Consider the following 12,846-nt stretch of genomic DNA (forward strand, 5'->3'; position numbering starts at 1 on the left):
TTAGATTTGCTGTATCTGCTGTAACTTATGTTGTATATATTACCTGCTGTATTCAGTGTTACTAATGTATGTGCTGTCACTTTTTGTGCAGCTTTTCTTCCCGGGCCTCTGTTGAAAATGGGATCTGCCCAGTCAAACTTTCCCGGTAAACAAATATAAAATAAATACATTTAAGTGTGAATGTATCAGAGGTTCTAAACTGGGACAAATTGCTTTGAATTGTGCAATAAGGAGTTACAGGTGGGGTGGTCAGAAGTATACAGTCCAGTCCCAGGTTATAGAACATGTTCCTGTTGTACGGCTAGGGGAAAACTGTGAACTATTACCCCTGTTTAAGTGACAGTCTCACATTGGAGTCAGTAGTGAGGATTGAAGCGCCTTAGTTACTGACCCAGGATAGTAAGGGATGTCACATTATTTGGTGGCAGTTCAGTAGGATATCATCTGGATGTCACAGCTTGAACCAGCTTTGTTCCTGTAAGAGTTTAGGAGGGATGTACATTTTACAAAAACTGGCTCTGCTAGGAGTTGCGCTGGCACATTCATGCCCAAGGTCGGATGCAAACCTATGTAAAAACTTTCTGGTTGTGCCAACACATAAATTGAACTTCACTCCCCCACCCTAAATACAAGAGGCAAAAAACATTTCTGTACAAAACAAAGGAATGCAACATGAATGAATTGATATTAGTGCTATATCCCAAAAGCATGTATACACATTTGCCACAGAGCAGTCATTTTTGTGCAATTGCCAGACACCCCTACCTGTGGTTACCACTCCCCTAGAGGTATCTATGGGCCATTCTAGAGGGATAACAACCTGGTGTCATTCACTCCCCTAGAGGTATCTATGGGCCATTCTAGAGGGCTAACAACCTGGTGTCATTCACAATATAGGACATTTAACATTTCAAATAAATAGCAATAGAAGAGAAGTGTAAACAGAAATAGTGGTAACATTAGCAGTTGTGATAAAAGTTAATAAAGCTGTGCATCTGATAAATCAAATTATACTAACAATAATGCCTATGCCATCAGTAAACTCTAAGAAGTACATACAGATAAAAGTAACATTTCCTAATGCAATATATATATATATATATATATATATATATATATATATATTGATATATAGATTCATATCACTTCACTGAACGACCATTTTACTGACACTCATTTCACTGAGACCAAATCACCTTTTCCCCACTGTAGAGTGTTCCTAGTTTTAATATATAACTGGGGGGTGGGGGGTGGGGGGCTTATCCCCCCACCTAGTTCAGTTTTACCAAATAATGTAAAACAAAGCCAGACAACAGAAAATGAAATTAAGTGGGGGGCTACACTCATGCACTCCCAATGTGGGGGGCTGTGCCCCCCACACCCACCCTAACTATATATACTAACACCAGGATCGCACTACAGTGGGAAAAAGGACATATAACTTTGACTTGCTTTAGAGTACTACTTGTCAGTGAAATGAGTTTTAAGTGCAATGAACTTTAGGTGATTTAGTCTCAGTGAAATAGGTTTCAGTGAAATGGTCGTGATACGAATCCATATATATATATATATATATATATATATATATATATATATATATTTTTTTTTTTTTCTACTGAGATGTGAGCATATCCAGTATATAACAGAAAAAAAATCAATCATAACTTATCAAGATCAGTGCTCTTCTTTGCAGACTAATCCAAAGTAATAACAATGTTCCTCTGTATTGTCCACATAAACATATCTCCTTGCCTTCAGATTCCCTAGCTACATGGTTATCTTTTATAGGTAGATTCAGGGCTGTGAGTATGGTGAATTTGCAAATGAGGTGTGAACTCATTTGAATTGCTGAATCCCAAACTCTTGCCTCCATGTAGGAGATATAAAAATAATGCAAGCACTCCCTCAGTGTTTGTTGCTAATGGATTGCAACTGTGACTGATTACTTGTAGGGAAAAAGAAAACATAACTGCAATTCAGACTCCCTTACCTCCATTGGGTGTGTCTGCCAAGTTAGACTTACAAAGTGTAGAGGTAATTGTATCAAGGCTTTAAATGTAAGTAAGCCGCACACATGTCACAGTGTCTGTTCAGTAACATTCAACCTTCCCTGTATTTGTTGAAAACTGTATATTATTGGCATTTAAGATTCTTACATATAAGGAGAATGATAGAAAATGCCTTACCGCCTGCATGTGTCAGATTACTGCTCAGATAAGAGAAGCATGAACACCATACACAGATAATACAGAGCTGCGTTTCTGTAAACAATAGTTAAACATGTTTGCGTGATCACTCATTGCACTACAACTGAAATTAATGCATGTGCAAACAACTGAGGTGTGTACAAATGCCATATATATTGTCAATACTGATGATGTTGGAGCTACTTGTATGCACAATTTCATTCTTTGCTGCAAAGCTGTTTCTGTGGCAAAGAGGGATAAGGCAAACTTATTGTGTTTTGAAGATTCATTGCTGTGAGAGTTCAACTCCAGACTTCTGCAAAATCTTTCATGTGTACCAACACTGATTTTGTAATGTTGTTTATTTCATATTTTTTTTCTTTTTAATGCCAGTGTTTGCAAGATATGTGGCTTAGCGCAAACATGGGAAACAGAGAAATGCAATAAATATCATGTAATGTATCTCTATGATAACCAATGCATCAACTACACCTAAGAATTACCCGTGTGTGTAGTAAAGCTGCTAAACACGTTAATCTGCACAGCATATACCATCTGTAGATCATGGTTCAAGTCCCACCTCTCTCTTATAAAGATGAAACCTAATAAACATTGCTCACAATGATAAAGCAAATGTAGCTTTGCTTCTCACATTTAAGCTAAGCTTACCATCATGGAACCTGGACTAATGGCCCACACACAAAGCAGACAGAATGTCTGCAAACAGGATGCATGCAGTCTCAATTTCAAAAAGGATACATTCTTGCATTTTCTAGTTTCCATCCATCGAGCAAATGAGCTAACCATTATTGTGCAGTAATTAGCACCCCTCCCTAACACTTGCAGGTGCAGAACACCTACAGACAAGCAGATAGTCAATGATTGTAAAATGAATGCATTGCAACAATTTTGTTGGGCATTGCACAAACACGCTAAGTGGAGGTGTGTGGCGTTTAACACACAGAAGCTAATAATGACTGTGGAAATATCCAAATGTGTTGTAACTGTTTCTGTGGCAGCAAGTGTAAGTGTAGGGCTGCAGTAGAGTTGACCCGGCATTCTAGTACGGGAAATTACAAATATTTTTACTGTTGTTCCATTTACATTAAAAGTCATTTAAACAAAATGAAACATAATTACAGATAACAATAAGTATGTTTAGTGATGAAGCTCATATAAATTATATGTATGACTGAGGGTATACAGACTAGTATGTTTCTTTAATTATAATTGTGCTATCTAGCTTTGGATGGCTTTCAGACTTCAATAAGACTTATGCACACATGAATGTATAAGCTGGCTATACAACTTTATTGTGTTGTTGTCACCCCTCTTTGTTGAGGTGACAGTCCAACTTCAGCGAATATTCTGTACATATTTTAATTTCACACTGCTGAAAAGTTTTTACCTATGGTTCTTTCCTACTATCCTCGTGAACATTCTTGCATTGCTTTCCCTTTATTCTTCCCATTGATTGCCCCCCATTTCACCCCTTTCCTATCTACCCTATTTTAACACCTTTAATCTGATCAAAAATAGAAATAGAATCACACACAACACACACAAAAAAAACAGTGGAGCCCTTCATTTTTTGACCTCTGTGTTTACACAACATTTGGTATCATGCACCAATACCAAGTGATGGTGAACAGCTAGTGTTTGCTGTGGTTATCTCCATGTAATACCACTTAAACCCACTGTGCTAAGATAACACACAGTGCATATAGAATAAAGAATTATTTCATTCATTATCAATACATGTTTAAAACTATTAGATACAGCTGGTTCAAACCCTGTATCATCTGGGATCCAAAATAAATGCACTAGTGCATTTACAGCTGGTGCCACAGAGGCAGCTAAGCAGCAGCTGTATTCTATACACTCAGTATTCAAAACTCACATACTTTTAGCAATAAGGCTCGCATTTGCTCACTGGCTTAACTACATGCAAACAGGGAAAGCAGTAGAAATGTGTATCTCGCATATATTAATTTCTACATATATGTTCACTAGTGCACTATGGAAAGTACACAATAGCATATATTACTTTTGTTTATTGTCTATGTAGTCTTTCTGCCATCAAAGTACATGCAAAAACAATAACAACTGAAGGATAATTTTAAGAAAAAGTCACATATTTACACTGCAGCCATCTCTTACCTCCCCCCATACACTGTATACTCAGTACTTGTTCACAAATATATCAAGTACACTGGGTCTATAGTTACCCATTGAATGGTAACATTGTCATATGGCATATTCATTGAACATGTTCATCAAGCCATTTTGACTAAGATTGCATTACGGTAAGGATAAGGAAATTTGCCCCTTCCCCACTGTAGTCCGATTTCAGAGTTGGTGTATATAATTAGCAGAGGGTGTGTGGGGTGCAGCCCCCAACATGAGGAGGGTTTGGTGACCAGCATTTATGATGTAATGCCTGATGTTGCCATTCAATAGGTAAACATAGACTCAAGACACTACAAAAAAAAATAACAAATACTTTGTTATATACCATGCACATCTTTATAAAGTATACATGCACATTAGAAACACAACAGAAAATACTGCACTTTGCACACACGTCAAACTGGGATAAAGCAGAACTGTAATATTTTGACAGTTGCACATGCCTAGACATCCATTTCAGACAGGCCTCCCAACATCTTCTCTCCAAAATCCAATAATGATGTCATCCACTATAAATTGTCCTATAGCCTTACAGAAGTTCCATGTGTGACATTGCACTTGCGTTAAGTGCTGAGTTCTCTAGTCTGTGTAATTAGTTATGTGGGGATTCTAATCTCATTACAGTCAACTGATGTTTGTCCGTTTAGTCAGAAGAGCATAATGGTGTATCCTGCAGTCATTACTACAATCCCATGAAGTACCAATGCTTTGACAGTTGAACATGCCTAAACATCCATTTCAGATAGGCTTCCCAACATCTTCTCTCCAAAATCCAATGATGATGTCATCCACTATAAATTGTCCTGCAGTCTTGCAGACATCTCACTTGTGCAGTAGCAGTTGCCTTAAGTACTGAGTTCTCTAGTCTCTGTACTTACCTAGGTAGGGATTCTAATCTCATTGCAATTAACTGGATGGATCCGAGTATTCAGAAAAAGTATAATAATGTATCCTGCAGTCATCACTACAATCCCATGCAGTATCATTTTTTGAACAGTTGGACATGCCTACACATAGGTTCATAGGTTCATAGGTAGGTACTAGGCTATCGGCCCAAGGGCCTACATAAGTCTAGCCAGCAAGATTCCATAGCTTACACCACCCAAGAAAGTTATTTTCCTGTGCCACTGTCCAGCAGAGACACAGAAGAGATCCCCGGGGTGTATTTCCTATTTTCCATCCACTCATCAAGATTTTTCTTGAAGAGTGCTAATGAAGAGCTTTGCTTGACAAAGATGGGCAGCTTGTTTCAGAGTATGGGAAGTCACTGGGACAGGAATCTATCCCTCCAGCATGTCCTGTTTATTGTGGTGACAAGGTTTAGGTCCCTAGAGCATGTTGCTCAGAGGGACTGGGATTTCTTTAGGTGTAGCATGTTGAACAGCTCTGGGTTTGACATAGTATGTTAGGCAGAGATCACCTCGGAGTAGGTGATATGCTACAGAGTAAAGCTGGAGTTTTTTGAGGTGGTCAGTGTAGGGCATTTGTTTGAGGCCAGTAATCCTCTTTGTGAGGTACTTCTGTGGCCTTTCCAGCTGCTGCAGATGTCTTGTGAGGTACATTCCAAAATGGGTGTTGTACTCTATAATGGGTCTAATGAGTGCCGAGTAGAGGAGAACAATGACCTCTTTTTTCCTGGATGAGAACCCTTTTATGATGAGGTGTGCCATGTAGAAGGACTTGCTGTCTACTCTGGCGATGTGACTATCAAATGAGAGACTACTGTCCACCTGGGTCCCAAGGTCTCTTATCACGCATTCGGTGTTAAGTAGATTGCTGCCTATGTGGTAGTTCATGGGTGCAGAGTTTTTTTACCAAAGGGGATGACACTGCACTGTTTGGCATTGAGCTTGAGGCCATGGCTCTGACACCAGGCATCTGTTTCAGTGAGGCCCTTCTTTAGGATGTCCACATCATTTGGGGACTTGACTATGGCTCCTAGTTTGCAGTCATCTGTGAACTTTGTAAGCCAGAGGCCTTCTGTGTTAGCCTGTACTTCAGAGAAGTAGATACCAAACAGGAGAGGTCCCAGGATGGAACCCTGTGGTACTCCACTTGTCACTGCTTTGAGGTCAGACTTGGAGTCTGCAACTTTTTCAGTGTGGGTTCTGTCAGTGAGCCAGTTGGCAACCCATCTTGTGACGTAGGGATTTATACCTAGTTTAGTGAGTTTAGCTATAATTCCAGAATGGGGGATGGTGTCGAAAGCCTTGGTGAAATCAAGAGATGCTGTGTGAACCACCTTACCCTCATCCACAGCTTTGGTGACTGCCTCAAAGAAGTCAATCAGGTTCAGGAGGCATGATCTGCCTTTCACAAACCTGAACTGGGTGGGATCCAGAGTTTGGAGGTTACCAATGTCTTGGTTTATGAGTTCCATGATGATGATATGTTCCATGGCCTTGCAGACCAGGCTCATCAGGCTGATAGGTTGATAGTTCCCAGGATCAGTGGTGGCTCCCCCTTTGGGGAGTGGGATAACTGTTGCTGTTCACCATTCAGTGGGCACAAAGCCTGATGCAAGGCTATTATTGAACATGGTGCTTAAATGGGGAGCCAGTTCATTCTGAAGTTCATGTAAAATGTAGCCTGGGATGTTGTCTGGTCCCATGGATGCTGTGTTTTTGGCTTTAGAGAGTGCAGCTTTTACCTGCGTAGTTGTGATTACAGGGACTCTGTATTCTTCCTGTATAGATATGGGCCCTTTAGTGGGTGAGAGGGGGGTAAAGTTAGCACTGAACCGATCTGCCATGATATTGGCAATATCAGTTGGTTCTGTAATTTTCGTTACTTTGTGCTGCAACTCAGAGCAGATCTGGGTGTTGCCATCTAGATTCTTGACATAGCTATAGCATGTTTTGTGGTTGTCCTTGGATTTAGTGGCAATTTTGTTTTCGTAACTAGCTTTGGAGGATCTTATAAGGATCTTATAAGGGATGTCAGCTTCTTACTGAGGCTGACCAGGGTGCTCCTCCACTCATTTGATTTTTACTCTCTTTTGCAACAATTTCTTCCTTCTGTTGTACATTTTGTTTATGGCAGGGGACCACCAGACTAGCTTCCTTTTTTTGGAGGATAGCATCTTGGTTCTGTTTGGGATAGCACGATCCATGCACTCGTGTAAGTGCTTATAGAATGCATTTGTGTAGGATTCAGCAGTTGTAACTGTATTGTCCATCTGCATGGATATCATAAAGTTCACCACTTCTGTCTTAAGAAGCATGAAGTTGGCTTTGGAGACATTTTTTACTGTGGTTTGCTTAATGGAGGGTGGGGGCGGGATGTAGATATCAAGGGTGATAAGCTTATGGTTGGATCAGACCAATGAGGAGTTGACTTCAGGTGTGGAACACCAGTCACTCATGTTGGTAATGACTAGGTCTAGGATATTGTTGCCCCTGGTGGGGGTGTGGATAAGTTGATCTAGGCACTGGAGTTTATGAATTCCATTTCAGACAGGCATTCCAGTATCTTCTCTCCAAAATCAAATGATGATGTCATTCACTATAAATTCTCCTGTAGCTTTATAAAAGTCACTCTTGTGCCATGGCACTTGTGTTGTGTTGAATACAGAGGCTTCAAGACGATGTACTTAGGTAGGAATTCTGTTCTTACTGCAATGAATGACAATTGGAATGAGGAACTGGCAGAATTCATAATGCTAATTATTTAAGTTGCATTCACAAGATTACAAGATTGAACTCTTTTGTCCCTCATGGGGGACTTCATCAGAGTAACACACAAGAAATCGACAATACAATTTATAACCCGACAAAATAAATTAATAAATTGAAGACCTTAAAGTGTTTAATTAACATTGAATTAAAATTTAAAGAAACATGCACATTTTACTTCTACCTAGGTCTTATTCTATAAAAACAAAAAAGTATATTCACCAGAGAGTAATGAAGTGCTATAAATCCCAGTTTAAAAGTTAAAATACTATTTATAAACTTCATTTTAAAATTCATTTTAAAAGTATTATTGTAGGAATGTTTTTTAAGATTTGCAAAAAATAGAAAAAGGGGTGTCACAAACTAAAAGTTATATAAATAAATACCTTGTTTGTCAACAATACACAAGGTTTATAAATTTGAATGTAAAGTATAAAAAAGTTCTAAAATTTATAAATAAATAATGTAGAATACAGTAATAAAGTACAATACTAAAATGTGAATTACATATTTTTCAGAGCTCTTAGGTATAATGCTGGTTGCACAGTTATGTTGTCATTTAAACCCGGTGGGGAACACACATTCGGCCTAATCTGCCAAATTAGTTTAAATTTTTTTATTGTTTTAAGATCCATGTAGAAATAAAATGGGCATGTTTCTTTAAATTCCAACCAAATAGCGAACACAACTGTAGAAAATGCAAAGTGAGACAACACACTGTCTCTGCTAGGTAAGCAGTACGAGTGAAACTGGACCCGGGCAAGTAACCTGAGAGATTTTATTAAAAATATACACACAACTGTGATAATTGGTTAAGCGCTTTCATCTGTTGAATACAGACTTCTTCAGAACCTGAAGAAGTCTGTATTCAACAGATGAAAGCGCTTAACCGATTGTCACAGTTGTGTGTATATTTTTAATAAAATCTCTCAGGTTACTTGCCCGGGTCCAGTTTCACTCGTACTGCTTACCTAGCAGAGACAGTGTGTTGTCTCACTTTGCATTTTCTATGTTTCTTTAAATGTTAATTAATTGTTAATTAAAAGCTTCAAGGTCTTCAATTTATTAATTTATTTTGGGGGATTATAAATTGTATTGGCAATTTCTTGTGAGATATTTTGATGAAGTCACATTTAATAATAATACATATACCCCAAGGTTTAATAAAATCCATGTAGGCTCCTTGTAGAGCTTAGATGGAATGTTACCTTGTCCGTGTACACGGTTCTCCTCTGGCAGCGCATCGTGCATATTAATGATGGCACATTGCCAAGGGAGAGCAAAAGAACATAGCTTTTGAATCAGTGTAGGGAGTATTGTAGTGATAACCGTGTCCGCAGAGGAATAAGAGACTCCCTGCACAGTCCTATTGTTTTATTTTAATTTCATTTTTTTTTTTAAAAAAGCTTGTTTGTGTGACATGGCGTGGAGTGCAGCAATGTTAAGCAGCACCCACAGATATGACAGTAGACACCTGCCAGACATCTAAAAAATAGAAACCAGATGTAATTAATTATTTATTTAAATGTCATGTTTAAGCAGATTTAAACATGTTTGCACATTGTGGCGCAGTGCACAGCACTTTTTATAGGTAGCTCAGTGATATATGTGAAGGTATGTTGGATTTCTTAATATCCACGAAGCTAAATGGGTAGAGTAATGGCTTCATATCCAATAGGTGCAGGGTTTGAATACATGGAAGGGAAAATTGGCATGTCATTTTGATATACAAATGTTGCATAATAATTTAAAATATGGCCCCACTGCACTCTGCTAAGCTGTGCTAAGACCTGCTAATCATTGCATAAACAAGGTAATGGCTACCAATGTTTACGGCCTTCTCAATTCAGCTGCACTGGTTTGTGCGGAGCTAAGCGATGCACTTTTTTTGAATGTTGCCCAATGATGTGTAAGGGCTAGAAAACAACCTATATTAAGCCCATCAATTGGGAATACAGCAGAATCCATTGCAGTTCTTCCTGTGATGGATGCTATGGCTGGTGTTGGTGAAGGTGTCCACTTTAGGGTGCAGCATTGGGGCTTTTTAGAGTCCAGGGTCAAGGTTGGGCTCCTAGTAAAAAACACTGCAGACTGGTTTCCAGGGCTTGGAGTGTAAAGTGGAGGCTTGTGACCAGCTGGCCAGAGAACTCACCAGTGTTACTGGTATCCCCCTCACAGGTGAGCAGTGTCATCACCACCACTATGGTCATCCAAGACAATAAAAGAGGGGGCTCTTGGAAACCTGGGTCCAAGCACAAGTATCTGAGTAATTTTACCTCTGTTTTAACAATATGTAATCTGAATGTCTGCAAAACTGGTATGCATAACGGTGTACTTCTCTTCTTACAACTACAGCTAATAGGGCTCACAATGTTGAGTCACATGCAGGGCTCCTGGCCAGGTTGCTCCATGAGTGGGATGAAAAAGGATTTATTATGCTAACTGTAGTGAAATAAGCAAGAAAGGGTAAATCATTAATTGCATTAAAGTATATTATACAGTCAATAAAATAAAATAAAATAAATAAAAATATGCAATAAAATCTGTAATGCAATAAATGTGGAATTAGAGGTATATTGCAAGAAATTAATAATGCCAACTGTTGTGCAATAAAACAAAACAATACCAATAACACAAAGGAAAATGGTGTACATCAGGATTGTCTTATAACCATTGCAGTAGAGCTGTTTGCATTCAGGCTGTAAGGTAAAGTGCAGCAGTCAAGTATAACACTGTAATAGCTGTTGAAAGCAAATCTAATGGCTGCCAATTTACTGTTTAACTCATAGAGTACTGTTCAAGACTGTCTCTAGACAAATATTGTTCACATAATGCTCTGTCATCCACAGACATCAGGTACTAAAGGTGTATGGAGGAGGTAGCCCACTCCATGAGCTGATATTGTTTGCTGACTTCACAGATATTTCAACCCACTAACAATAAATTGTGTACACCAGCATTGTTTATACTGATATATAGCATACCTACTATCTGTGTTATGCTTGTATTTCATGCATGTGTGTTTTATTGTCACTGCAGTCTAGTACCACTGTAGTGATACTACCGGGTTATTTTTTTTGGTCCCAGGTAAGCTCTAGGCAAATATCAGTCAGCCAGTAATCAACAATGACTTAGTAGTTCAGTTTGCTAAATACTCTGTGTATAGTACATTTTGCCACACACAGACTAGGGACTGAATCCAGTGCTATGTAACACTAAATATTTCAGTAGCAGGCACATAATGCTCACATATTCTCTCTCCCCAAAAATTACAGGTAAATGGGTGAGGTAGCCCATACCATAAGCAGATAACTGCGTATTTAGATTTCACAGACTGTTAAAATCATTAGCAAGAATGTGAAAAATCAGCAATGTGCTGTCAGAAATTACATGTGTAATCCTGGTATGGCTCTATGCCTGGAGTGTCTGTTTAAAGTTGCTGCAGTCAACTAATAAATTCCATGTAGATGTCCCCTGCAGTCACTGCTATTGGGTTCTAGTCCGATGCCTGCCAACCAAGGTATGACTGCTGTTTAGTATCTGTACTGTACACATACATGTCTCTCAAGTGTCATGATTTCACATTATGTAATGTTGTTGTTGTTGTATTTCGGCTTTTCCCAGTTAGGGGTCGCCACAGTGGAACTCCGGTCCGCTAATGATTGGCAGTAGATTTTCACGGTGCCGAGTTACCAGCTCGATGCCCAACCTTCAACGAAGGCATGCCCATTCACGCATGTCTTTTGGAATGCCACTCGACCCACGAGGAAGACATGCAGACTCCACATGGAAGGCACTCCCCGCACACTAGCTGAGAATTGAACGGGAGAACCTCTTGCTGTGAGGCAACAATGCTACTGCTGCACCACCATGGAAGTATTTCACATTATGTAATAAATAGTGCATAATCTGCCTGTTACATGATTAACATGAAAATTAATGCCTAGATTGCAAAGTATCACCATATCAGCCCACAGAACACCTTGGTGGTTATATAGGTCCATCTAATGTGCAAGTGTTCTGTGTATGTGTGTACCCACAGTTGGGACCATTTGGCCCATAGTGTCCCATACAAATAGCTTGAGAGGTATGTACGTGGCATAGCAGCTATGGGAGACTTGTAATCACTGTACACATAAAGAAAATACAGACCCGTAGAATAAACAGTAGTACTGTTGTCAAGGAAATAATCTGCAATATTACTAATGAACTGTTTTTCTCTTTCTCCCCACCTCTTATTTTCATTTATTTATTATTGCTATTCATTGGTTATGGTTTACTTGTAATATATGTTGTTACATTAACTGTTTTTTGGGACATGTGTTTTATTATTGTTATGTATTATAATGGTTGCATATTAACATAGCTTGTTAAATTACCTATTTTGTTGGCCTTATGCTGTAACTGTTAGGGCATGCTGTTATACTGGCTGTTCTGTTATTTATTGTTGTGTTTCACATGATATGCATTGATATGTAATTGGGTTATTTTCAATGTTCTGGCATGCTTTTATTACTAACAGTGTTTTCTTAATAACTAACCCACACTTATTGCTATACCTGCATTACCACAGCACTTCAGTGTAGGTCAGAACTGGGTGATCTACCTACCTTGGCTCAACTGGCCATGACACTGGGTCCTAGCATGTCTGGGACCCAGGTTGGTGATGCCCCCTCTACTGCCCTGCACCACCTAAGGCATTGGGTGGAGCCATGTCAGGGGATGGGGCCCAGCCTCCCCCTGGGAGCAGTTGTGGAGGGCTGCAGTCAACCAGAATCAACTATCAGTCAAGGTGC

This window comes from Protopterus annectens, chromosome 11.part0, assembly GCF_019279795.1.
Source record: "Protopterus annectens isolate FY-2018-M chromosome 11.part0, PAN1.0, whole genome shotgun sequence".
In the NCBI taxonomy this organism is placed as follows: Eukaryota; Metazoa; Chordata; order Ceratodontiformes; family Protopteridae; genus Protopterus; species Protopterus annectens.